The sequence below is a fragment of the Canis lupus genome, chromosome 9, assembly GCF_011100685.1.
Source record: "Canis lupus familiaris isolate Mischka breed German Shepherd chromosome 9, alternate assembly UU_Cfam_GSD_1.0, whole genome shotgun sequence".
In the NCBI taxonomy this organism is placed as follows: domain Eukaryota; kingdom Metazoa; phylum Chordata; class Mammalia; order Carnivora; family Canidae; genus Canis; species Canis lupus.
In genome coordinates, this window is record NC_049230.1 from 8,866,568 (window position 1) to 8,893,072 (window position 26,505).

Sequence of the window (26,505 nt, forward strand, 5' to 3'; positions counted from 1 at the left end):
CCCCATTCCCCCAGTAAACATTGTCCTTATCACCCCAAGGAAACAATGAGAGCCCTTGACCTTTGCATCTGAACAGTGAGACTGGGTTACTCACTGCTGGTTCTGTCTTCAATTTTATATGGGATATTGAGAAAAGTCACCCATTAGGGACAAGAGAAAGGAGGAGAGTAGGAGAGTGGGGGGGGGGGAATTCTAGCCATTAGGGAATTAGTTAGGTATCACCATAATATCTGAATATCTAGAATTTTCCCAAGGACAAGCCCCGATGGATACAGAGTAACAGAAGTAGCAATAGGGACGCTTCCATCTACTGCTGAGTGTGAACTGAACGCACAGGGGTGGGTGTGGGGGAGTAAGCCGGAGGGTCACCAGTGTCCCCAGCAACTTTCCCCTCTCCCTTCTCTGTTCCAGTTCAGGTTGCCATTCCCTCCCCGGGAACACACTGTGCTAGGTCTGGCTGCAGAGCATTCTCGGTGTAGTAATAAAGTGCACACTTATAATGTTGGGCTCAGTGACAAGAACAACATGAAATAGCGCTCTACCCACCCACTGAGAAAACCGAGTGTGTCACACTCCTCTGTGTCATGGTTTTAAAAATATCTCCACTGACGGTCCAAGTCTCAGGTTGGGTTGGAGGGGTGTTTAGTGCCTCACTGTGCCAGGTGGAAAATGTTTTCATCAGAATCCCGAGGACCTGAGTGATGGACGGCTGCTGACTTTGCACGCCTGCGTGTGTGTGTGTGTGTGCGTGTGTGCACCGGTGCCCATGAACATGTGTTTAAGGAGAATGGAGGTGGGTGGCTATTTCTTTGCTCGTTCTTTTTTTCATTTTCCCCCTTTTTCTTTCTTTTTTAATTACATGTTCCTGACAAAGAGGTGTGTCCCTGGCACTGCAGCTGAGACTCTCCTCCACCTCTGACCACACGGGGAGACGAGTACAGAGGGCTTCTCAGCGCTCAGCATGGTCCTCGGCATCGATGGAAACACCCGCTCCGGGCCAGCAAAGACCTGAGGCTTCTTGGGAATGAGCAGTTTAGAAGCTCAGTGAGTGTCCGGAGAAAGAGATGGGCTCTATCTCTTGGTTTGCCTCTATCTTGCTTCTGTGCCTAAGAAGAGCAGAGCCGGGGCCCCTGGTGGCTCAGCGGTTGAGCATCTGCCTTCCGCTCAGGTTGTGATCCCAGAGTCCTGGGATCGAGTCCTGAATTGGGCTCCCCAGAGGGAGCCTGCTTCTCCCTCTGCCTGTGTCTCTGCCTCTCTCTCTGTGTCTCAGGAATAAATAAATAAAATCTTAAAAAAAAAAAAAAAAAGAGCACAGCCAAGGCTAAGGTCTGCTGGAATTTTGAAGGAGGGTTCAAACAACAGGGCGAGTCTTTTAACCCCTTTGTGGTTCAGTCTTGTTTACTTTGGAATCTCCAGTGCTTATCAGCTTGGCAACTGTGGCAAGTGGTTGAACCTTTAAGTCCAAGTCTCCAGACTTGTGAAAGGGGATCATAGTATCTGTGCATTGATGTTGTAGTGACAGTAAATGATGTGAGTCAAGGCAGGCGCTTAGCACGGGACCTGGCACAGAGCAAGCGCTCAAGGAACTCTACAGATCACAAACACGCGGAGGGCCCCTGGGTGGCTCAGTCGGTTAAGCATCTGCTCAAGTCCTGATCCCAGGGGCCTGGGATGGAACCAGGCATCAGACTCCTTGCTCTGCAGGTGCTTCTCCCTCTCCCTCTGCCTGCCACTCCCCCTGATTGTGCTCACACTCTCTCTCTCTCTCTCTCTGTGTCAAATAAATAAATAAAATCTTAAAAAAAAATTACAAACATGTGGAAATAGTCTTTCACTTGAAGATCATACAGGAAAAATGTACATGAGGCTCCATGTGACCTGGGTCCCCCACCTGCTATCTGACCCCATCTCCATTCCCTTGGATATTGGCTTGCTCTGCTCTACTGACCTTCTGGAATTTCTTTTCACACATCAAACACCCAGGCCTTTATGGTTGCTGTTTCTTCTGCTTGGAATATTCTATTCCCAGATATCCTCATGTCTTCCTCTGTTACTACATCCTGATACCTGCTCAAATATACTTTATTGGTGAGAGGTCTTACTCTCCTAATATCCCAAAATGCCACCCCACCACGTTGGTCCTTCACCATCCCTCTTCCCTGTGGTATCTGCCTTTTTATCACATCCTGCAGGTTATGCATTTACTTATTAATATATTTATTACCTAGCTTCCTGGCTAGAATGTAAGATCCGTGAAAGTGAGGGTTCTGTTTTGTTCATTGCAGCATTCCTAACATGGAAAATGGAGCTCAAACTACAGAAGGCATATCCTAAATATCAATTAAATGAACGAACAAATAAAATGTGTACATAATTCCCTTGTACAGAGGAAGACTTGCATGGTGACAGAGTCAGTAATTGCTGAGTCAACACTCATGCCAGGATCTTCAGGTTTCTTTCCAGTTTATCCCAATAATGAAGAATAGTGAAAGTGCTTAGGCAACCAGGAACATTCTGGGCCTTGACCTCACCTGTATAACTTTTGACCTGAGGTAACATTCAGCTTAAATCCATGAAATTCATATAGGAATCATTCCAGTCTTCCAATTATTCCTATCATTCCAATCATTCCAATCAATCTTTCCTATCCTTGGTATTTCCGGCCCAGGTAATATAATATTTGATTGGAGATATTCCACATATGATTAGGAAAACTTTTTTTTTTTCTATTGACCAGATTCTTCTTGTTCTCTATATACCTTCCCAAAGGTCTTATAAAGCTCCCAGTGATTAGGGAGATTTGACCCTGCTTCTTCAGACTTCCTTGAGGTCACCTTGTCTGAAATAGGAGGCCTCCTCTCCTATGATTAGGTTTTTGCTTCATGTTCAAAGAGAAAGAGCTCTCCTGTCCAGGCAATGTAGTATACCCCCAAATCACATGTATACACATTATTTCTGGACTTCTAGGATTTCTATAAAATGAAGCAAATCATGTCAATTCTTAAGTCTTGGAAACTCCATCAGAGTGAACCGTGACTCCTAACAGTCGTTAAGCAAGATATTGAAGAACCTGACCAGTGAATGGAGGTATTTTCTTAAAGTTCTGGAAACACATCAGATCACTTCTTCTGTTTCTGTTCAGGTTGGGAACACCTGAGTTGGCTAAGTGTGATTCCCACTACCATCACATACTGAGAAGTAAACTCTATGGCCATCGCTGGAAAAACTCAGCAGGAAATTGGCTAAATCCTTACATGTCCTCAAATCAGTCCATGCTTTTACTGTGGATCGCAGAGCTTGGATCTGGTCTTCACCAACAACTAACCTAGCTCCGAAGACACACAAGTATCCCATTCTCGAAATGGGGTCAGGTACCACAGGAATATTTTATTTTACTTTCTCCAATTCAGAAGAGTCGCCTACCTCCTTCTGCTCTGGATCCAAGTGTTCTCAGGACTTTCAGGACTTGGTGAATTGAAGACACGGTTGGCTATTGTGCTCCATTTTGGACACAGTAAGTCATTTTCTCTTTATATCTGAAAACAGAAGCTTGATTGTTTTATATCTGGGCAGTAGAACTTGTGATCCTTCATCAGCTTGGCTGTTTATAATGACCTATGGGCCATTTAACTCACATGTAGTAGGAAACAAGTTTAAACCTTCACCTCCTCATTTATATCTCTTTCTACTTCTGAAAGGGTTCAAAGTGTGGTGAGTTCAAAAAGAAAAAGCAATGACTGCAACTTCCAATCACAAAGATTTCAGTAGGGAACTCTCCTGAAGGCAAGTTTATTTGATGGATTGTCTCCACCCTTGTCCATCCCCCCCTAGTTTCTCCAGCTTATTTGTTCCATGACATCGTTGCTGAAACTCTCCCGAAGAGGCCTCCCTCCAATGACGATGGTAGCCCAAGAGGCTGCCATCCGGTGACATCAGACCTATTGGCAGTAACCACAGTGGCACTTCTGACAATATGCCAAGAGTTCTAGGAGCCAGGCATGAGGTGGGTAATCCAAATAACCATTCCTGCCCAAGCTGCCCTCTGCTGAGACAACCCACCACTAATTAAAGGCCATCTGTTTATACCATATAGCCTATCCTGCCAGAAGCAGCCAGATGTCAGCACATTACTCTAGTCCGTGACCTCTCTTAGGATATTAACATGGATTATTTATGGGTGGGCTGAGTTGGTTACTGTATATGAGCCTCCTTCCTGGTGCATGGCTTAAGAAATTATATTATATATAAACTTTATGACGATACCATTAATTTTGGGTCTTGCCAAGTTCCAGACCTATATGCTCTGTAGTGGGGTTCTGGGCCTGTTTCAACAATAACATTTTTTAAAAACACTCTAGTGTCTCATTTCTCTGGGTTTTCCATGGGTTCCCCATAAGTATAGATATGAATACTCTCGAAGTTACTGGCAATTAGTTCTCACGGACTACCTGTGAACTACCCTCTCTCCTTCGGTTCGAGAGGAGTGCCAAGTGAGTGCCTTTTTGGAATCAGAAGAGAACTTGGTGTCATCATTCTTGATCTTCTCTCTTCTTCCAATCTGTGAGTTCAAATGTGTTCTTTCCAAAGCAGTTGCTAGGCAGATTTGTTTAACCCATGAGGGGAGGAAATGCAGAATTAAGAATCAGAAAAGTGGAATTCCAGCCCTGGGTCTATCATGGGAATGTATGTCATGGGAATCTAGGCAAGTTGCTCACTCTTTCTGGGTCTCAGACTATTCTTATATGTATTCCCAAACAATGTGTCTTACATATAAATGAGTGTTAATAATTAACTCTGAAATAAATATACATTTTTAATAAAAATATTTAAGTGGGTTGAGTTATACCCACTTAAATATTTCACTATGATGGCATTTCCAAGGCTTAAGAATTGACATGATTTGCTTCATTATATAGAAATCCTAGAAGTCCAGAAATAATGTGTATACATGTGATTTGGCGTATACTACATTGCCTGGACAGGAGAGCTCGTTCTCCTCGAACATGAAGCAAAAACTGAATCATAGGAGAGGAGGCCTCCTATTTCAGACAAGGTGACCTCAAGGAAGTCTGAAGAAGCAGGGTCAAATCTCCCTAAGCTCTCACTTGCTTATCCTTCATGCTGAATCTGCTGCATTCTATGAAATGCAAAATAAATAATGCCAAAGAGGGTTAAGTCTACATCGGTCTACTGTACACACATACACACCCACATGCATATAAAAGATTTATTTAGTTATTTGAGAGAGAAAGAGAGAGTGCAAGTGGAAGGGGCAGAGGAAGAGGGAGAGAGAGAATCTCAAGCAGACTGCATGCCAAGCATGGTGCTCTATATGGGGATTGATCTCATGACCCCAAAACCATGACTCTGAGATCAAGAATCTGACATCATGACCTGAGCAGAAACCGAGAGTCAGAAGCTCAACCTACTGGGCCACCCCAGCAGCCCAGATCTAGTGTATTTGTATTGTTAGGCTTGTCCTGCCTTCCTGAAGAGACGTCACAAGAAGAAAGTGAGAACTAAGCAATTCTGATTCGATACATTTAAAAGGGCTCTTACAGTGCAAGAGATCATGGTTTTCACTTTTACATTTTTCCTTGAATGTTCTCCCCATTACAACCAATAGCCAAGGGCCCAAACTCCATTTGTATACTATCTCACCCTTACCACTCAATATCTAATTATAAACAGATCCTCAAGATGAACTGTTCTCTACTGAGGTAGCACCACCTGCTAAAGGGTGGCTTGAAAATGGTCGCGGGCACCTTGAGGTGTTACAATATGAAGTGTTGGAGATTCTAGTGACCCTGCATGCATGAGGTCCATAATGCTGCTCATTCTGCCAAGCTGGGCACCGTTTCATAGCAAAGAAGTGCCCTGCATCCCATACCATCCCTCAAATATTTCATTGAACATTCATAAAAAACATTGAAAATCATATGAAACCTGTTAATAGTTATCTGAGCCTAGAAGCTTTTTCCATTTCACACATAAATACAGTTCACTATGTTTTATTTAACATCTCATGAATATTCCAGAAATGCAATCTTCATGTAAATTACAGAGAGGTCATACCATGCATTATTTGTAAATTCCCAAATTATTCTTTGCCAGTTTAGAAAAATCACACCGAGAATGGAAACATCACCATGGTACTGGAGTTGCCAATAAAACACATTTGTATTGGGTTGCCACAAAGGGCAGGACAGTGTGCATGCCCCTGTTTGTGTCTGTCTGTATTTGCACCTGGTCCATTCATAGGTACACATGTCTGACTAGTTCATTATGTTTGTAGCAGAGTGGCATCGAAGTATTTATATGCTAGAACAGTTAGGGTTGGCTTCATGGGTATGGACCCAGCTCATGGCTGACTGCTCTGTTATCACTGTCTTAATTAATAATTAATAATTTTTGTCAGGAGCCTGCATTTTCACTTTGCACAGAGTCACACAAATTACATAGCCATTGCTGAAAATAAGGGTTGGCAAATATTTCCTGCACAGAGCAAGATGGTAAATACTTTAGATTTTGAGGGCCAAGAGGGCATCACAGATCCTGGGTAGAAACCCACATAATGATTTTTAAAAATAACTATTTAGGGACTCCCGGGTGGTTCAGTTGTTGGATGTCTACCTTCAGCTCAGGTCATGATCCCGGGTCCTGGGATCAAGTTCCGTATCGGGCTCCCTGGGAGGAGTCTGCTTCTCCCTCTGCCTCTCAGTCTGTGTCTCTCATGAATAAAGAAATAAAAACTTTCAAAAAATAAAAAATAACAAAATTTTTAAAAATCGTGTTTATCTCATGGGCCATATAAAAACAGGTGTAGAGCTGTATTTGGTAGTTTAATGACTCTGTGCTAGAAGATTTTTATTGCAAAATAAAATATGTTACATTTAGGGCATTACAGTTCTTTTTCTGGTTTGTTTGCAGGCAGAGAATTTCATTCTATAAAGGTAAAGTAGCCTTTATAAAATCCAGGTTACTGAAAGAGGGCCCTGGAGCTGGCATGGCTGCAGACCATCCCATGGCTGGCCTCCCTACCTCCATTCTCCTCCCACTACAAGCCAGCCCACACGTCGCTATCAGACTAATTTTCCTTGAAATGCAGCTTGACTCCTGTCACTGCTCGAAAAATCCTCTTCACCGTATTTTCCACAAGATAGCTTGTGGAGCTTTCTCATTTGGATCGGAATTTCTCTGTAAAAAATATCTCTAAGATCAAATCACCTTCCCCACTTTATCTCCCATGGTGCTATCATGTCACTTCTTATCCATTACCCTTTAATGTGTGTTTGCAAAACTGGTTCTTTCAGGAGAGCATCACGCTGGCACTCCGCGGTCTCTGGATCTTTCTCACAGTGCCCTTCACGTTTGTGCTCTCACTTGGTTAGTTCTCTTATAATATTTTGGAAGCACCTAGGAAACTGTTTGAATAGACCTCCAGAATCTTCAACAGTGCCTTGTTGATAAAAGGCATTAAATAAATATTTGTGTAATTGGATTGAATTATAATACTTACTAATCCAGGGTTTAAGCCTTGAGATTATTTGTTGGATAAAGCAACTCATCCTGGAATTTTTTTTCCCCCCAAATCCCTTAACTGACATCTGGTGCAACAGACACTGATCTGATGTTTGCATTTCTAGCATCCAGTTTGCCTTCTTCCTTTCTAAAACTGAGACAGACATGCAGCCTGATTTGTTTCCTGTGCCCTCCCTACCTCCCTCTACAGGACATTTGGGTTTAGTCACAATCAACTGGGACTCCAGTTGCCAGAAAAAATATGGGATGTCCAGCCCAATTTGAATTTCAGATAAACAACGAATAATTTTTCAGTGTAAGTATGCTCCTAATATGGTCCGACTTGACTTAACCCAGGTAGACCAAAATGAAAAACTTATGTTTCATGTTTTGGAAAGAGTTTTTTCTCTCTTGTGCTGGACCAGAGCAGGGAGCCTGAAGCCACTTGCAGCCATCTTGTGACCAGCAATCTTAAGTCGTAGCAGATGCTGAGTGAGGAAAAGCAAATACATTAAAAAAAAAAAAAAAAATCTGAATCCTCACTGACGTCATTGAACTGCACATCATATCTTGCCCAGAACCTGCCTTATCTCTATATTTATAGCTAAAGAAATAAATAAATATTCTTTTTATTTAAGCCAGTTGAATCTGGGTTTTTCTGTTGCTTGTAGACAAATACTTACTGATTAATTTATTTCATTTTGGTTCTACAGCAAATAGATACCTCAAGATTCCAGTCTCTCGTTGCTAACATTTAGGTCTCAGATTTATTTCCTATAAAATCCAGTGAACAAGGCTGTTTCATGGAGCCACAAACCCCAAGCCTGACTCCTGTTAGCTGCTCACAAATAGGAACCAGGCAAGGGTCTCCGAATACAGCAGTGGAAAATCCATTTACTACCCCTGGACACACAAGTTAACATCTCATCATGAGTTTTATGACACGGAAATCTGGTTGCAACTTCTAATGCCCGGGCTCTTCTGAATCTTTAGCCAGGTATCCCCTTTCATTTTTCTCTTTACGCTACTGATGCCTTTTGAGAACAGTGGAAAGCTGCCCCATTTGTCTGCTGAGCTTCCATTCTCCCTTCTCAAATAAAAATAGTTGCATTTCCTTTTGGAAAGTACCACTTTGGAATTCTCAGGTTCTGCATTTGGGATGGCACTGAAAAATGACCATCTGCCTAGCCCAGCCTCATCAGCACATGCATTTCTTCGGATCGCAGTGACTGATTCAAAGGTGTCCTTGTGATCATGCTAATCCAAGGAAAGCAAATGCTGGGATTTTTGTCGGCACTCTCAGGAAGAAGTTCTTACTCCACGGGTGTTATTAAACTAATATATCTGGAGCTTCTAAGCATAACCACAGAGAAGGAAGCCAGCAGAAAATAGAGCAGAGGCTGCCAATGGGAAGGCAGAAAGATCGCTTTTGCTTTCACTTGGATACTTATTTCTGGCTGTATCTGAAGTTAATTCCACTACTGAACTTTATGTGAGTTCTGTAAGTCTGTAAGATCTTACATTTTCTAACTGAAGCTTCAGGAAGGGTCTGTTTGTAAGTGACAGAAAGCTAACCCATGCATGGCCTCTGTAGCTATGCTCATGGTGTAGGAGGATGGTCTTTCAAGGGAAAGGATTATGAATTGAGCACTCATAGGGCTAAGTTATTTATACACTTTATTTTGCTAGGTCCGTCCCCCAAATATTGTTCACTCAAGAGAAGAATAAAGGCTCAGACTAGCTGAAGTCCCACAGCTGGTAAGAGGTGCAAGCAAGATTTGAACTCTGGCATGACTTCCAAGCCAGTCCTCAGGTTTATGGGGTATTTTGATGAGCTCCTTAGCAAAGTTAGCAAAGCGTTACACAGGACATACCATGTGCCAGAGACTACTCTAAACACTCGATACATATGCCCACTTAATCCTCACAACATCCTTATAAAGTAGAATAAGTATTCCCATTTCATAGATGACAAAGCAGAGGCATTGACTGGTCAACTAAGTTTCTTGAGGCCACACTCTGAGTAAGTGGATGAGTTGGACTTTGAACCTGGTCCTCTGACTCCACAGTCTAAATTCTTAGATAACTCACTAAACTTTCTCTTCTGGATCCTGCAGATAAATAAACAGTGTTCCATGGCAGTTTCTTTAGGGACAAAGGACTTTATGGTATTAATCTTCCAAAGAGTCACAACCAGAAATCAGATTCTACCTTCGGCTAAGGATATCTTCATAATTCCTTAGAGGTGGGCATCTCATAATCTCACCCACGTGACTTTGAAATATTCTTAAAGAGTTAAGAAATAAGTCAAGGTTATATTTTGAAAGAGGTGAGGTGCTCCTGGGTGGCTCAGTCAGTTAAGCATCCGACTCTTGATTTCTACTCAGGTCATGATCCCCGGGTCATGAGATCCAGCCCTGTGTTAGGCTCCTTGCTGGATGTGGAGTCTGTTTAAGATTTTCTCTCTTTCTCCCTCATTCTCTGCCCCTTACTACGCCTCCCACTCTCTCTTTCTCTAAAAAAAAAAATTAAAAATTAAAAAAAAATTTAAAAAGATGATATTCACTTCACCTAGATATTTATTCCTGGTTTTGTGCAATTTCTGAGGATGAACAGCCCACACGAGAAGGCAGAGGAAAGAGGACATGTGTGCTATAACTATGCAGAGCATTTCTCTGAGTGGCATCAACTTTTACAAAATGTTTTAGGGAAGAATCTCTGCGGGCTCTCTCCTTCTGTTACGTTCTCATTTGTTGTTTGTCTCAAGTATTATAAGCGATACCTCTAAAATTTAACATTTATTAAGTACTGACTGTGTACCGGGATGATTTATGTAATTTCTATTTTATTTGTTTATTTTAGGATTTATTTTACACACACACAGAGAGAACGAGCACAGTGGGAGAGGCAGAGAGAGACACTCTCCAAAAGACATCCAGCTGAGCAGTGATCCCAACGTGGGGCTTCATCCCAGGACCCTGAGATCACGACCTGAGCCAAAACCAATAGTCCGATGCTTAACTGAGTCACCCAGGTGCCCCTGTTTTATGTATTTTTAACCAGCCTATTCATGGGAATCATAGACCTAACTTGAGCAATCTTAAAAAATACAAACTTTCTTTCCATGTGCCACTTTGTATTATGTGAACGAAGACAGGCTAGGTTCTGTGGCATAAAGGAGCACTGCCCACATTTCAGTGGTTTGACACAGTGAAAGTCAGATTCTTGCATTTTTAAAGTTTACTGCAGGTCCAGGTCCAGGACAGGTATCTTCCTTCAGGAGCCGGCATTCCAGATGGTTTCAGTGTTGTAACACCTCTATATCAACCCATGCTTCGTTTTTCCCCACGATCCTGGTGGAGGAAGAGAACATGCAGATTCTCTCACTACTCAAATCATGCAAGTATCTTCTGCTCACAGTTCCCAGGCCAGAACTAGTCACATGGACAATCTTAATTCCAGGAGACACCAGGGAAGTGCCACCCTTTATATTTCCCAAAATAGAAGAGGCCAAGGCTCTGGTGAATAATACTTAGATCTGCTTTCTGCTAACTTACAAGTGACCTGGAAGGTCAAGTAACATGTTACCTTGACTTAAGATCAACAGAATGTTTACAAATCATGTACAATCTCATGTACACATGAGACATTTAAAAACCTTTCTTAGGGGGCACCTGGGTGGCTCAGTGGTTGAGTGTCTGCCTTTGGCTTGGGTCATGATCTCGGGGTCCTGGGATCCAGTCCCCTATCGAGCTCCCTGCAGGGAGCCTGCTTCTTCTTCCTCTGCTTATGTCTCTGCCTCTGTGTGTCTCTCATGAATAAATAAACAAAATCTTAACATTTTTTTTAAATTAAAACCTTCCTTAGTAGCCTTTTAAAGCATTAAAAAAATTATTGTGGTTAAATTCACATGACATAAAATTACCATTTTTAAGTGGCATTTATTACATTCAGAATGTTGCACAACCACTCTCTCTACCTAGTTCTGAAATATTTCTATCACCCCAAAATAAAATCCATCATGCAATTATTCCCAAGTCCACCCTCCCCTCAGCCCCTGGAAACAAACCATCAATCTGTGTTCTGTCTCTATGGATTTATCCTTTCTGGATGTTTAATGTGCATAGAATCATACAATATGTGACTTTTTGCATCTGGCTTATCTTTGCTTAAGCATGTCTTAGAGGTTCATCCATGTAGCATTTACTGATACATCATTCATTTTTTATGATGGAATCATATCGTATCACATGTATATACTATAATCTGTTTATCTAGGCATTTGTGCTTCCTAACTTCTGGCTGTTGTGAATATATGCACACATACCTGTTGGCGTTCCTGTTTTCAGTTCTTTTGGATATATACGTGGGCAGGGAATTGTGAGCTCATGGTAATCTATATTTGACTTTTGAGGAACCACCACACTGTTTCCATAGTGGCTGCACCATTTTCCATTCCCACCAGTAGCATAGGAGGGTTTCAGTTTCTCATATCCTTGCCAACACTTGTTATTACTTCTTAGCTATAGCCATCCTAGTAGGTGTGAAATGGTATCCCCTTGTGGACCTGATTTGCATCACCATGATGACCAATGATGCAGAGCATATTTTCATTTGCCTGTTGGCCATTTGTTTCTTTTTTTTTGAAAAAAATGTTCAGTCCAATTTTTTGCCCATTTTAAAAGAGGGTTGTCTTTGTGTCATTGAATTGTAAGAATTGTTTATATATTCAGAATACTTGATTCTTATCAGATAAACGATTTGCAAATATTTCCTCTCATTTTGTAGCTTGTCTTTTCATTTTCTTGATGGTGTCCTTTGATGTATGAGAGTTTTTAATGTGGTGAAATCTAGTTTATCCAGTTTTTCTTTTGTTACTCCTGCTTTAAGTGTCTTATCTAAGAATTCATTGCCAAATTCAAGGCCATAAGAATTTAACCCTATATTTTCTTCTTAAAGGTTATATGGGTTTAGCTCTTAAATTCAGGTCATTAAATCCACAATTTGAGTTAAGTTTTGTAAATAGTATGAGGTGTGGGTCCAACTTAATTTTTTTTGCAGGTGGATATCTAGGTGTCCCAGCATCTTTGTTAAAAAGACTATTCTTTCCTCAATGAATAGTCTTGGCACCTTTGTCAAGAACCAATTGACATAAATGTTTGAGTGTTAATAGCATATGCAAATAGCATATGTTTGAGTTTTAATATGTAACAAAAGTCACAATTCAAAAAATATTTTATATCACACCTAAATCTCTCAGGTTTCAGTTTAAAGACATTTTCTCTTTTCTGTAGTCTTCAGTGAAAATAGGGGAAATTTGGCCTTATAAATACATACAAAGTACAACAAAATAACTACTCAAATTGACATTCAGATAGTATTTCTGGACAGTTTACTAAGTGAAAGGTAATGTACTCATTTCTGGGGAATAAGATATGAATAGCATATAGTTCCTGCCCTACAGGAACATTATAACCAATTGGGGAAGAGAAGTATATATACAAATAACTGTGCCCAACTTTTACAAAATGACACAGAATGGGTACCAGGTGGCTCAGTGGGTCAAGCGTCTGCCTTTGACTCTGGTTGGAATCCCAGGGTCCTGGGATTGACTCCCATGTCTGGCTTCCTGGTTAGTGGGGAGCCTGCTTTTCCCTCTGCCTCTGCCCCTCCTCCTGCTTATGCATGCGCTCTCTCTCTCTCTCTCTCTCTCTCTCTCTCATAAATAAATAATTAGGGGATCCCTGAGTGGCTCAGCAGTTTAGCGCCTGCCTTTGGCCTAGGGTGTGATCCTGGAGTCCCGGGATCGAGTCCCACGTCGGGCTCCTGGCATGGAGCCTGCTTCTCCCTCTGCCTGTGTCTCTGCCCCCCTCCTATGTCTATCATAAACAAATAAATAAATCTTAAAAAAATAATAAATAAATAAAATCTTTTCTAAGAAATGACACAGAAGCCAGGAGAGAATGACCCATTCTGACTATGCGTGCTGGGAAGAGATCTTGAAATGCAGAGCAAGCAACATGAAGTATCTTGGGTAATATTAATGAAAACTTTTTCAGATGATATTGTTTTAAAATTCTAAAGTAGGTTGTGTTATGTGACTTTGACCTTAGGTCCCACTAAAATGGCCAACATATTAAATATCCAACGGCTGTATCCAGAGTGCAGTTATTTTGTTGGCACATAAGGAGTCAAGCCTTTCAAAATTGTCTCCTAGTTTGTATATTTCATAACAAAATGCTCCAGTATAAAAACACACAAAAATATTTTAATAGTATGTTAGATTTGATGTCTGTGGGATGGGAGGGAAGAAACAAAAACTCTTTCTTGCAGCATAGATCTAGGGGATTTGCTTATGTGTGGTTAGTTGGGGAGGGTTCTGGAGATGCCATCTATAAAGGAGTGGGGACAGCAGGATTGGGCAGAGAGGGGAACTGAACTGCAGTGTAGTTATAACAGAGGCATCAGTTGATCCCAAAGGGAGCTCTGGAGCTGGAATGGCCAATCAGAGGTGACTAAATTAAGATAAGGATATTGGATTTTGTATGCCACAAATACCAGTCAATGGATGTGCACTGCTCTTGGGTAGGGTGTAGAACCTTGGGCAAGATGACTCCTTTAGGCTGAAGGGAATTCCTGAAGACAGATTTATCTGTGAACTGTCAGCAGGCAACACTTCCAACACCTGGGGAAATGATTTCCCTGGTCTCACAGGAAGAATCAAGGCCATGCACAACAGCATCCACTCTAGTAGGTAAGGCCCGTTTTACCATGGTTACCATTTTCAGAGGCGAAGAGTGAGACTCAGTAGTCAAATTGCCCACCAAAAGTCTCACAGCTGTGAATGGCAGAGTTAGTACCCAAACCAAGGTCCTCTGATTCCAAGCCAGTTTGCCTTTAGGCAATATTATTGTCCCTCAAAATGTGCAGTACCATTTCATCTCAAAAAATATTTAAAGCCAGTTGAACTTCAATCATTGAGGTTTCACAACTGTCACCTGGGATTTCCCCCTTTTCCTTCCCAAACATAATATTCAATTCTCAACTTGTCCGTGTCAAGGAAATCTTCTGAACTTCCAATCCTAAAAGTAATGCCATTTTCTTTCACATAAACACATGCACTTGTGCATACTTTTACAACAGCATAGGATAAAAGCAGAATATTATTGGAATTATAAGGAAATTAATAGAATAACACAGCATCCAGACATCTATGTTATTTTCAGACTAGCACTTATGCTATGCTATTTTCAGGAAAAACACAACATCCAGACATCTATGCTATTATTAAATTAATAGAATAGCCCAGCATTCAGACATCTATGCTATTTTCAGACTGCAGTATAGGAAAAGAACTGTATTAACAAAGGAGGATATGTGTGAAGATTAGGGGAGACTGATGCACAAAGTGGTAGAAATGTCAGCTTGAGGCAGAAAATAATTAACTTGAAAGCCAGAGGGAAGGAAGCATTTCCAGGCAATGCTCCCTTTATTTCCAACATGCTGCCATGAGATCTAAGAAACTAAGCAAGTCTCTGCCTCCAAGGGCTTGCAAGCCAGTTACCAGCTGCTTGAGTTCCAGCTCTTAACAATGTGTCATTTAGGGGGGCCCTGGGTGGCTCAGTCGGTTCAGCATCTGCCTTCTGCTTAGGTCATGATCCCAGGGACCTGGGATCCAACCCCATGTCTGGCTCCCTGCTCAGCGGGGAGCCTGCTTCTCCTTCTCCCTCTGCCCTTCCTCCCATTCTTGTTCTCACTCTCATTTTGTTCTCTCTCTCAAATAAAAAAATAAAAAAATTTTAAAAAAGAGAATCTGTCATATTGGAATTCAGAAGACAGTCACATGGTAAAAGCCGTCAACATCAAAGCTCAGAAGAAAGTAGCATGTGACACTTAAGGAAGAAGTCTCAGAAAGAGTTGGATCCTCACTCCACCATTTCCTAGTGTGACTGGGGCAAGAGTCTTTCTTTTTTTTTTTTTTAAGATTTATTTATTTATTTATTTATTTATTTATTATAGACACACACAGAGAGAGAGAGAGAGAGAGGCAGAGACACAAGAGGAGGGAGAAGCAGGCTCCCTGCTGGGACCCCGACGTGGGACTCAATCCCGGGACTCCAGGATTGCGCCCTGGGCCAAAGGCAGGCATGGGGCAAGAGTCTTAATCAATTTAAGAAACTAAATAGATTCTTTAACTATAAATGGCATAATCACAGTAACTATTTCACAGGGGTGTGGTGTGATGAAATTGAGACAATACAAATACATCTAGCACTAAGCCCTTGTGAATGGTTGATTTGGTACCCTGTTAGTTATTATTTTATGTATATTTTACTTATGCATGTGTATCAGACCTAAAAAAGACTATATTTTAGTCTTAGTATTCAGCATTATAAAGCAGCACTGCCAATAGAACTTTCTATGATGATGGAAATGTTCCTTATCTGTGCTGCCCAACGTGGTAGCCACTGGCTTCAAGTGACTATTGAACACTAGCTGGTGGATCTAGAGGAAGTGAATTTTTAATCAATTTAATTTCATCTTAATTTAGCTTAAGTTTAAATAGCCACACGTGGTGGGTAGCCACCATCATAGACTGCACGCAGTTACTTCAAGATGGAAGCTATTTTAGATATTATCTAATCCAAAGTGATCAGTACAGAGGATAAAACACACATATTTCAGAGAGATATGAAATAACATGCTCAGGATTTCACAACCACTCAGGAGGCCAAGCCCACATTCTGATCAAGTTCCAATATTCCAAATCCAAGGCATCACATTGCCACATGGCATAATGAAGTTAATGGCTTAAAGATATAGGGAGGTTAACAACAGATGCAGGGCCAGGTCTTCCAAACTCCAAAAGTTATAAATATCATCAGTATCACAATCACATCGATTTCCAATTTCTAAGCACCTGTCCTTTGGTTGGCAGAGAACAGCCAAGGACTGTTCTCTTGACCTCTGTGCTAGCGGTCCCCTAGCAACATGGCAGGCTCCTGTATCTTTACAGGCTCTATCACTTATGCTTTGGAGCATGTGTATTTTACCAAACCTCCACTAGGCTAGTCATTTCTTGCTTTTCTGGTCTGATCGACCCAATGCCATCAGTAGAGTGGACTAACGTGTTTTTCTGTGGAATGTCTAGATGGTCCAGACCTCCTTAGTCTATATTGTGACAGAGGGTAAGAGAGTTAAGCTAGACCTAGTGCAAAACTCTAAATGTACTATGGTGCCCCTTCCAAGACAAAAAAAAAAAAAAAAAAAAACAGTTTATAGCTCTCTTTTCTGCGAAGGCAGGAACAGAATACATTCCCCGGAATGATGACACATACCATATACAGGACTCATGTCAGTCTTCTCTAGCCAAACTACCATACTTGGCATAATATCTGCAACTGGGGCTACCACTGGGTTCAGTTTGCAGCGGTCCACGACCAGCCTCTAGAATTTGTCGGTTCTCTTGCAGGAGCTAAATTCCTGAATAAATGGAGATGTGACGAAGACTATATCTTAATGTAGGTGTTGGCATTGTTTTTCCGTAAAGGGCTTGATAGTATCTTAGGCTTTAATTATCGAGTGGAAAAGTTGAGGCTATTATCTAGGTCTTTACATGACCATTTCAAGTGTACCTGTTCAAAAAATATAAAACCATTCTCGGGGATCCCTGGGTGGTGCAGCAGTTTGGTGCCTGCCTTTGGCCCAGGGCGCGATCCTGGGGACCCGGGATCGAATCCCACGTTGGGCTCCTGGTGCATGGAGCCTGCTTCTCCCTCTGCCTTTGTCTCTGGCTCGCTCTCTCTCTCTCTGTGACTATCATAAATAAATAAAAAATTAAAAAAAAAAAAACCATTCTCGGCTCACTGGCCAGGGTGATCTGATTTAATCTTTTACATCTTTATTTTTTTATTTTTTTAAAAGATTTTATTTATTTATTCATGAGAGACAGAGAGAGAGAGAGGCAGGGACACAGGTAGAGGGAGAAGCAGGCTCCATGCAGGGAGCCCGATGCGGGACTCGATTCTGGGACTCCAGGATCACGCCCTGGGCCGAAGGCAGGCACTAAACCACTGAGCCACCCAGGCATCCCAATCCTTTACATCTTTAAGGGTGACATTAATTTGTGCCTTCCTTTTCAAGATGAGATATTGATATTGTTTCATTGTCTTGTCCAGAAAGGGGGATAATTTCAGAGCTTCCACTTGTCTTCCTCTGCCCCATAGGCCAAGCCTGTTATGAGGATTGGGCAAATACCAAGTGTATCTATTCCATTTGTACATTCAGGGACTGAAAAAATGACCACCCAGGGATGCTGAAGACACAGAGGATCCTCCGTTAGCTGAAGGTGAGCCAGGACTCCACTGATTGCTTGGTCCTCCTATGCTCCCATTCCAACAGAGGGGCTGTGATTATCCTCAGGGGTGTGGGTTCTCTATGTGAACTCAGATCCAAGGTCCCACAGTCATCAAAATGTTTGAGGCTTCCCTTTTTCCCTGTGTGTACTTACCCGGAGAAATGGTATTTGGTTCCACTGAGAAAGGACAGGGAGATTCATCACTGTGTACACTTGTAGAGGAGTCACAGGGCTTTTCTTCCTGGGGATCCTGCTTCCTCCTCATTCTATATGTTTCAGGGCCAAACACGGGCTCAAGTCTAAATATCAAGCAAGGCCTTGTGACATTTTATTGGGGTGACTCGCTTCACCTAATCACCTGCTTTTTTTTTTACTGTGATTGTGAAGGTTGAGCATGCCTTTGTTGACTTCTCGTTTATTTTGCCGTGTTCTTTGAACCACATCCATGAGCCTGCCGGGACTTCCCAGTCACTCTCTCTCCTTGCATCTCATTATGACATTTGTACCCACCTGCTGGGGACATTTAAGCAGTATCACCTGGCCTCTGTTGTTTTGAGGTCTCACCATTTCACTGCCATCACTGAGCTCAGTTTTGTATCAGCCTCTTCTCCCGTCGAGCCCATCCTACGGAGCAGGGCCACTGCTCAACTACTGAGCCTGGTGCCCCCTCAGAGGGGTAGTCTTTATTGTTTTAGAAAGTGGTGGTTATTCTGGGCTGTCTCATGAGTATTGTTCCCAGGTGGGCTTTCTTAGCCACTTGAAGCTGTCCCCTTCTCTGGCCATTTATCTCTTCCCCAGTGTCTGCTTTTGGCATTCAGGCATTTCTACTCCCTTAGTGGGGGGCCACGGCTTTCCCATGCATGGAGGAGCCATCCTAACAGTGCATTCATGCCATCCCCCAAAGTCTTTGCCAAGGTGGTTAAATGCTGTTTTCTGGGAGACTGCATACATTTCAGTGAAACTCTCTTGTATCCAAATTTATGTTCTGCATCCTTAGTCTAGCACCCCCATAATCCAGTTCCAAGGCTTTCCTAGCTCCTGCCAGGACATGCCAACCAGGCACTCCAGCTCCTGAGGGATATAGGCCTTCTCCTCCTGAGAAGCCCCAGCATCTCTCTGGTTGTGTTGTGTTGTGTCACATCCTTAGTTTAGCCCAGTGACCAGGATAAGAGGTGGGCACAGATCATAAAGGTGAAACACCGCTTCGCAGAAAAGAGGCCTTGGCATTGCTTTAAGCAAGGGGCAAGAACCTAGCCCATTGGGATTGGGGATAACTTCTACAGACTCAAAGAATTCAGGAAAATCTGGGGATCCAAGATTTATGGGTATCATCATCCCAGATGTCTCCATCCCATGAGTCAAGACCCTATTCTTTCCAACCAGGGCCCTGACCTTGGCACAGCTACCCTGATTTGGTTGGGAATTAGCCTTCTTTGGCCTCGTCCTCTGCTTTGTTTTCTTTCTGTTGGAGACAAGAAGAGCCTTTGTCTATGCTACCAAAGAAGTCTTCTGTTTTTCCCACTTAGCTTTTGATTACTAACTCATCACTCTCACTTTTTTTTCTAGAGTGTCAGTCAAGATTAGCAATAGCCAACCCACTCCACTGTCCCGACAGTAGCTCTTCTTTCCGCATTTTTAAAGACTTAATACATTGCACCAGCTAGTGGATTACCTTCCAGATGCACTGCCCCCAGTCCACCATTGATGGAAAGGGAAATCTAACAATCACTCTGCTCCATGGTCCTTCCAGGGGCATGGGTGGAGGGGATCCTTATTACCAACTGGGTGACGGGATCACATTCCAAACTCCCATCTTAGTGACTGCTTTCTCAGGTCATCCCTGGCACCCACTGTCACAGGCTGAGTTGTCCAGGAAGCTGACTCCAAGATAGAGAGTAGTACACAGGGTGGATGCTCAGGGAGCTCCTGGGAGTAGCCTCTTGTGACAGAGAGAGTAAGGGAAGAGGATTGAGTGGATGGAGATGCTGAGCAGTTATGCAGAGGCCACACCACAGGAAGCCCAGGGGCTGGAATTGTCTTCTGAGTTGTTCAGAAGTAGGGTGAGCGGGTTGGCTTTTATACCTCATAATGATTAGTCACTGAGTATGAGTTGCCCTGGAAAAGGCACAGCCTTGGGTGAGGCATCTTTCTCCAGTGGAGGCAGTTCTTAAAAGAGACGGACAGGACTACCTGGGTGGCTTGGTCAGTTAAGTGTTCGACTATTGATTTCAGCTTAGGTCATGACCTCAAAGTCATGAGACGGAGCCTGGTGTCAGACTCCGCAGTAGGTGTGGAGTCTGCGTAAGATTCTCTCCCTCTGCGCCCCTCCCCATTCATGCACTCTCATTCTCTCTCTCTTTCTCTCATCAACAAACAAACAAATAAGTAAATAAGCGAAGGAGTCTGAGAGCTGAGGTCCATGTTAGCACAACCAGCACCTGGAGAAATCGAACCTCTATTCCTAAAGGGAACAGCACCTGGAAGTGTCCACCTCCAACAATTATGAAACATTACTGGCATATTTCATCTTTTAACAAAAGCTTAAACATAAGGGTCATGACAAGCCTGTAATTTGAACCATGACAAGCCCCATCAGTGGTGAACATTGCCTATGAGAGAAAGAAGCATTTTCAGTTAAAAAAAAAAAAAAAGGCAGTTGACAGAACTAGCACAGGACATGGAAAAACTTCTGTAAAAACAAAGGGAGGGGAGGTGTGGCGAGGAGGCCGGAGCGAGGGGCTGTGCGGGAGGGTGGGTGGGGATCTAGCCTAGTAAACCACTAGAAAGAAATCTTTTTTTACAGCAGCCCCAGGAAACTTATTGAGACCTCATAAAATAACGAGAACCAAGGAAACAGCACTCTATGCTAAGTGTCTCTTTCACTGTTTTACAGACTAGGGAAAGATTTTATGAGCTATTTGGCTTTCCCTTTGGATGCCTCTTTGCGAGAAGTTCCTGGTTTGTCGGCCAGTTATTTCAACTTTTGGCCAAGGAGTGAGAAGATTCCGAAATAAGATAATAGCCGTTTAGGCTTTCTGGCAACGTTCTCCAGATGTTGACCACAGAGGACTCTTAGCTAACCCGCAGGGAAGCGAGGAATTTGCCAAAATGGGATATCTATATATCTACATATCCCCTTGGATAGTAGGTCAAAGTCCAGTGGTTCTGAAAATATGACACTAAGGGGGTCCCTTGATTCCTTCAAGGAGTCCCAGCACTAAAAACTTTGTTTAGGAGCAAGTCACTGATAATATTTATAAGTTTCTTGAATGGTGAGACAGCTTCAGAAATGGGAAGTGAAGTTGTGAGTTCTAAGGTCTTAAAACCCCGTCTCCTTTCAAGATGATTTTTCATTAAAATGGAAGGAAAAAAGAAACCAACCCCCTGTATCTATCTACGTTTTTTAAAAAAGCAATGACTTCTTCATGGGTAGATGTTTGGTTTACCCTAGGGCGGATAGTGAGTGATCTGAGGGACATAAGTCATTATTTAAAAAAAAAAATAAGGAAAAAAAATTAGGGATTTATCCCAATCTTCAATGTACTTCTCCAATCATTTTAGGGATTCCAAAGCAGACGAGTCACCAATACTCTTAGAGAATGAGTCATCAGTACTCTTTTGCCATGGGAAACAACAAGCTAGAGCCATGCATCAAGCACTCCAAAATGCAAATGGGCTCCAGACCCAGTTTGGGGCCCTCTCATTAAATCCACACTTGGATGGAATATTCTGCTTAGGGTCATAAATGAAGAAATCCATTAGACTCTGAGCCTTTGTTTATTAGGATATCATGTAATCTCCTGGGTTGAAGAGGCATACGTGGTCTGAAAACTGACCTCACCCCTCTTCCCATTCAGAGACACTCTGAGTTTTATTCCTGAGCCCAGGAATATAATCTTTCAGTGACCTTGGGCAAACAGGACTTGGCAGTAGCAAGAATGGCTAGGAAATTTTCGATACCCTCCAAAGAGCTCCTGTATAAACTGCTGACGGGACCTGCGAGCAGATTCTATTCCCATCACTTCACCCGTCTAAGCCTCTCTCCCCTACATTCCATCCTCACTTGGATCAGCATCTTTTCCACTATTGGTAGCGTAAGACTTTAGTGTATGAGAGAGAATTAAGTGATTTTTTTTTTTTGCTATTAGATGGCAAGCTAAAATAAGTTTTCATTTTTGTCACCATTACCATCACTAAATTTTGAGTTGCAAAACATCAGTTTACATTAGAGAGAGAGACAGAGAGAGAGAATGAAGGATGGAGAAAGAAATGCCTTTTATAAAAAATGTCAACAAAATCTTTAACGAGGCTCAATGTGATTTTATTACACTCTTTGATGGCTTTATGCTCATAAAGCTTGGCATCAAAAAAAAAAAAAAAAAAAAAGCTTGGCATCTACTGTATGCTGGATTCTGTGTGTTGCTCTGTTCTGCTCTCTACCGGACCCCTTGTTGCTACAAAAAGGATGATATTTGTACACCTTTCCCTGGATGAGATAATTCACAAACTGGTCTTAGAGGAGTATCAATAAATGCCTTTTTGTTTTAAAATGCAATTAATTGTGTATGTGATTTGGGCTCAGACCTTGAGCGGGCAAAGAGCCATTCTAAATAACTCAGGTTTGTTAAAATAAAAATACAAAGAAGGGGCACCTGGGTGGCTCAGTGGGTTAAGCATCTGCCTTCAGCTCTGGTCATGATTCCGGGGTCCTGGGATCAAGCCCCACATTGGGCTTCTTGCTCCGTGGGGCTCCTGTTTCTCCCTCTGCCCCGTCCCTTGCTGGTGCTTGCTCTTTCTCTCTCTGACAATTAAATAAAATCTTTTTTAAAAAAAATTAATAAAAATCTTTTAAAAACACACAAAGAAATCACTTGCCATAGGATAATAAAGTTAGAGTGGGTCTTGGATATTATTTAATTTTTTTCTTTGCCAGGTAAAGCAACAGGGAGCTGTGAAGATTAATTAACTGTTTAGTAGCAACATGAGCAAGGGCTCTGCTTGCCTGTTCACTGCTGTGTCCCTCCCCCTAGAGCAATGATTCTCAGGGTGGTGGTATTTGGCAATATCTGGTGACATTTTTGGTTGTTTCAACTGGAGATGGGGGATAAAAGCACCCCCGGCACCCAGAGGCCAAGGGTGACTCTAACCACGCACAGTGCACAGGGCTGCCTCGTAGCAAAGAATCATTTGGTCCAAATAGCAACAGTTTGGAGGTGAGAAACCTTGCCTGTAGGAAAAAAAAAAGCCATTTGCAGTAAATGTACCACCTCACTCCCCAGTGTCTACAGAGCTGGTCCTGGGTGCACACCCATTCTCAACAGAAGTGATGTTATTACTGGGTGAACATTGTCTCTGAGCAAGGGCCAAAAAAAAAAAAACAAAAAAAAAACAAACAAACAAAACCAAGACCAAAACAAAACCTCTCACTCTCTTTTTATGTGTAAAGTACAGATATAGATACAATATATGAATGGATATATGGTGCATCTGTGACACTAAAAGCCATTAGGGGAAAAATGTGTAAAAAGTTGTCTTGGGAAGTAGTGGTAAGGCCGGGGGTGGGGCCTGGGGCTGGTGAGGCTGGGAAACGCTGAAGTAGCACCATTGCAGTTCTCTCCCCACGTCCTCCCTGTGGTGCCTGACGTTTGGAACAGGTGCCAGGCATGCTCACTGCAGTTCACGACTCTGCTCTCGCCCTGAGTTCTCTGGGGTTTTCTCTGCTCACCACTTTGCACGCTGGGAAGCAGGGAGGCTGCTGTAGGTCTTTCTCTGCCTCTGCTTTTGTTTTCTGCAAATTAGAGACAGAGATCCAGGAAGCTGAGGTTGGAAGTGAGAAAGAATGTGAAGGGCCAGTGTGTTGGCCACCTCCCAAATCAGGACACATTGGCCACCTCCCAAATCAGGACACATTGAGAAAGGGGGGAGGCTGCTCGGCTCCCCAGCTGGCCTGTGTGCTGATGGCCAACAGCAGGCTGGTCAGCGAGCACACTGATGTCCTGAGGTCGATCGTGGGAATGCTTTTGCTTATTTTATGTTTCCCAACCCACCTATGAGACCCGATGGCTGATGATAGTCCTTTCTGGATTCTTGACAGAGAGTTGTTTATCTCTGTTATCTTTTTCTAGGTCTTCGTGAATGTTCAGTGGGTAGCATTGAGAGCCTCCTGCAAAATGCTACTGGGATATTTTTAATTTCAAGATGAGATTTAGTAAGTCTGCTTTGATTTATTTTGTATCTGTGGGTGAACCCAACCCATTTTTCTTTGTTTGAAATCATTAGCATAGTTTTGTACCTTCTTTTTTTTTTTTAAGATTTTATTTAGTCATGAGAGACACAGAGGCAGAGACATAGGCAGAGGGAGAAGTAGGTTCCCTGTGGGGAGCTGATGCAGGACTCGATCCCAGGACCCTGGGATTAGCACCTGAGCCAAAGGCAGATGCTCAACCGCTGAGCCACCCAGGTACTCCAGTTTTGTACCTTCTAGAACAAAGTTGAGGCTTCAAGGAAGCAAATCTAGGCTTTGATGAATGAGTGAATGGCTTGAGGTAAATTCCCTAAACTTCAGTGAGTATTTCAATATCACTGGCCTGAGAGATTTGGTGTGGCCATCACTGGAAATGTGTTTGACCCAAGAGAAGCTTCTGGAAATGTATGTAGGGAGAGTACATCTAGGAATTTAAGGACGGAGAGGGAACGTTGAAAGGATATGCCTTTCCGGACATTCCCTCTCCCAACATAGAAACCATGATGACTTAAGACATAACAGTGCCTATTAAGCCACGAAACCTCGAGAAACAGGGCAGTAAAAAATAATGAAATGCAATATTCAGAATATGTGGAAAAGCAATGATTTACTTTAATCCTAGGGACCAGGAATAATACACCTGCCTTGGAACAGGAGATGGCATAATGTTGGCATAACATTGGGGGTTTAATAATTTTTGACCACATTTTATAGACCCTTTCCTGCAATTAATGCTAAATAAAGTCAACATCTTCTCCACCTGCTGCTGTGTTTGGGGCTTTCGTCAAGTGCGACCCCCTCTATTTCATTACCCAGGCTCTATCACGATGCTACTTGAACTTGCTCTTCTTTCCTTTCTTTTCCGTTGACAATCCCTAGAACTATCACATGCCCTGTTTGTGGTATATGTTTTCCCATTCCTTCCTTGAAAAAATGAAGCTACTCGAATTCAAAGTACTGTGATCGTAAGGTCACCTCTGCAGAGTTGATGTCTCAGTACATTTTCCCCCTAATGATTCGGTGTCATTTCTTCTCATCCTATTTCTAGTTGAAATAAATTAACACATAGGCTATTCCTATGCCTCTACACACACACACACACACACAGACACACACACAGAACTATTCTTTAATTCTGTTTCTCTCTTCTCATTTTCAGGTGGTCTTGAAATGTTTAGAGTTTGTCTAAGGAATAGGATTGTCTGACTACGCTGATGTAAAGTTTAGTCACACTGATGGCCCGTGGCAAGGATTACTGGACGCCACTTGGGAGCTCTGGCCTAAGATCTCACAATGGAATCAACACTTGATTGACCACAGCACTTAGTATGCCTGCAGCCTCGGAAAGGGAAAACCACCTGTATTCTAGCCTCTGTCTCTCCAGAGCCCGGTTGAGAAGGCCAGAAGAGAAGCAGTGCAAGAGTAACATGAATCTTCATTTTGCAAAATTAAGGCTAATCAAGGGAGACACAACCTGAATTTTAGGGGTGTATGTGTGTGTCTGTGTGTGACTGTGTTTGCTTTTGTGGGGGGGGGGGAAGGGTTGAAAGTATTAGCTATAAAAACCATTAGCAATTCCTAGTTGATTCAAAGCAGTCTCAACATTTTTCAAAATCTCGCCTAGGTTCTTGCTCTATTTTAGGCCGAATCGAGGCAATTAATTCACACAGGGGGCTGTTTATTTAATTGTAGTAACAGTATATAAAGCCAATCTGTCTAATCTCCTTTTTTTTTTTTTTTTTTTTTTTTGAGTTTTTAAATCCCAAATGGTGAATGGCAAGTAAGGCTGCTGGTTTTATAGCTTCATGAATTAGTTCAGCTGAAAAATATTCTGGCCCTTTCCATTTGGGAGTCCGAGGGGCCGGGAAGTGGGGGTGGGGTGGGGCAGGATTTGTTAGCCAGCACTAATCGGTTCTTGGCCTCTAGCAATTCTCTGAGCCAGAATAAAGGGAAGAGATAATTATTCCCCTTAATCACCGCATCAATGACTGCATTTAGAACCTCTCCTTGAAGGCTGACCAGATTTCCCAGAGAATATTCTCAACCCTTCACTGATCTGATTTTGAAGTAAATGAATGTTCTGAAAATATCTGCTAGCAGGGTTTTGTTCGCCTGCGTCTCTCCGAGACAAGGAAGCTCCAGTGGCTTCAGATGGGTGACCTTTCTCCTATCTGTCACCAGGCTGTTAATGAGGGTGGGATTTCGCATCTCGGCCATGGAGGGGGCTCATGGCAGGAATTACCAAGGAGTAGGCCCCAAAGGCCAGTTGCCTTTACATCTGCTTCTCTCTCACACTCTGGGCTTCCTTCCTTTTCCCCTGCTCTGCCATTCTCATCTGAACTCGTGGGTTTGTGACTTTAGGAATGGATGAGTGAGAAGAAAA

At 42.6% G+C, this 26,505-nt stretch overlaps 1 long non-coding RNA gene across 1 annotated transcript; it reads left to right on the top strand.

Annotated features, from left to right (window-relative positions):
* The first annotated feature begins 644 nt into the window (after positions 1–644).
* On the top strand, positions 645–4,308 carry LOC111097525. The gene is made up of 3 exons (XR_005363989.1): positions 645–1,044; positions 3,143–3,514; positions 3,832–4,308. It is a non-coding gene; the product is annotated as an uncharacterized LOC111097525 (long non-coding RNA).
* The last annotated feature ends 22,197 nt before the right edge of the window (positions 4,309–26,505 follow it).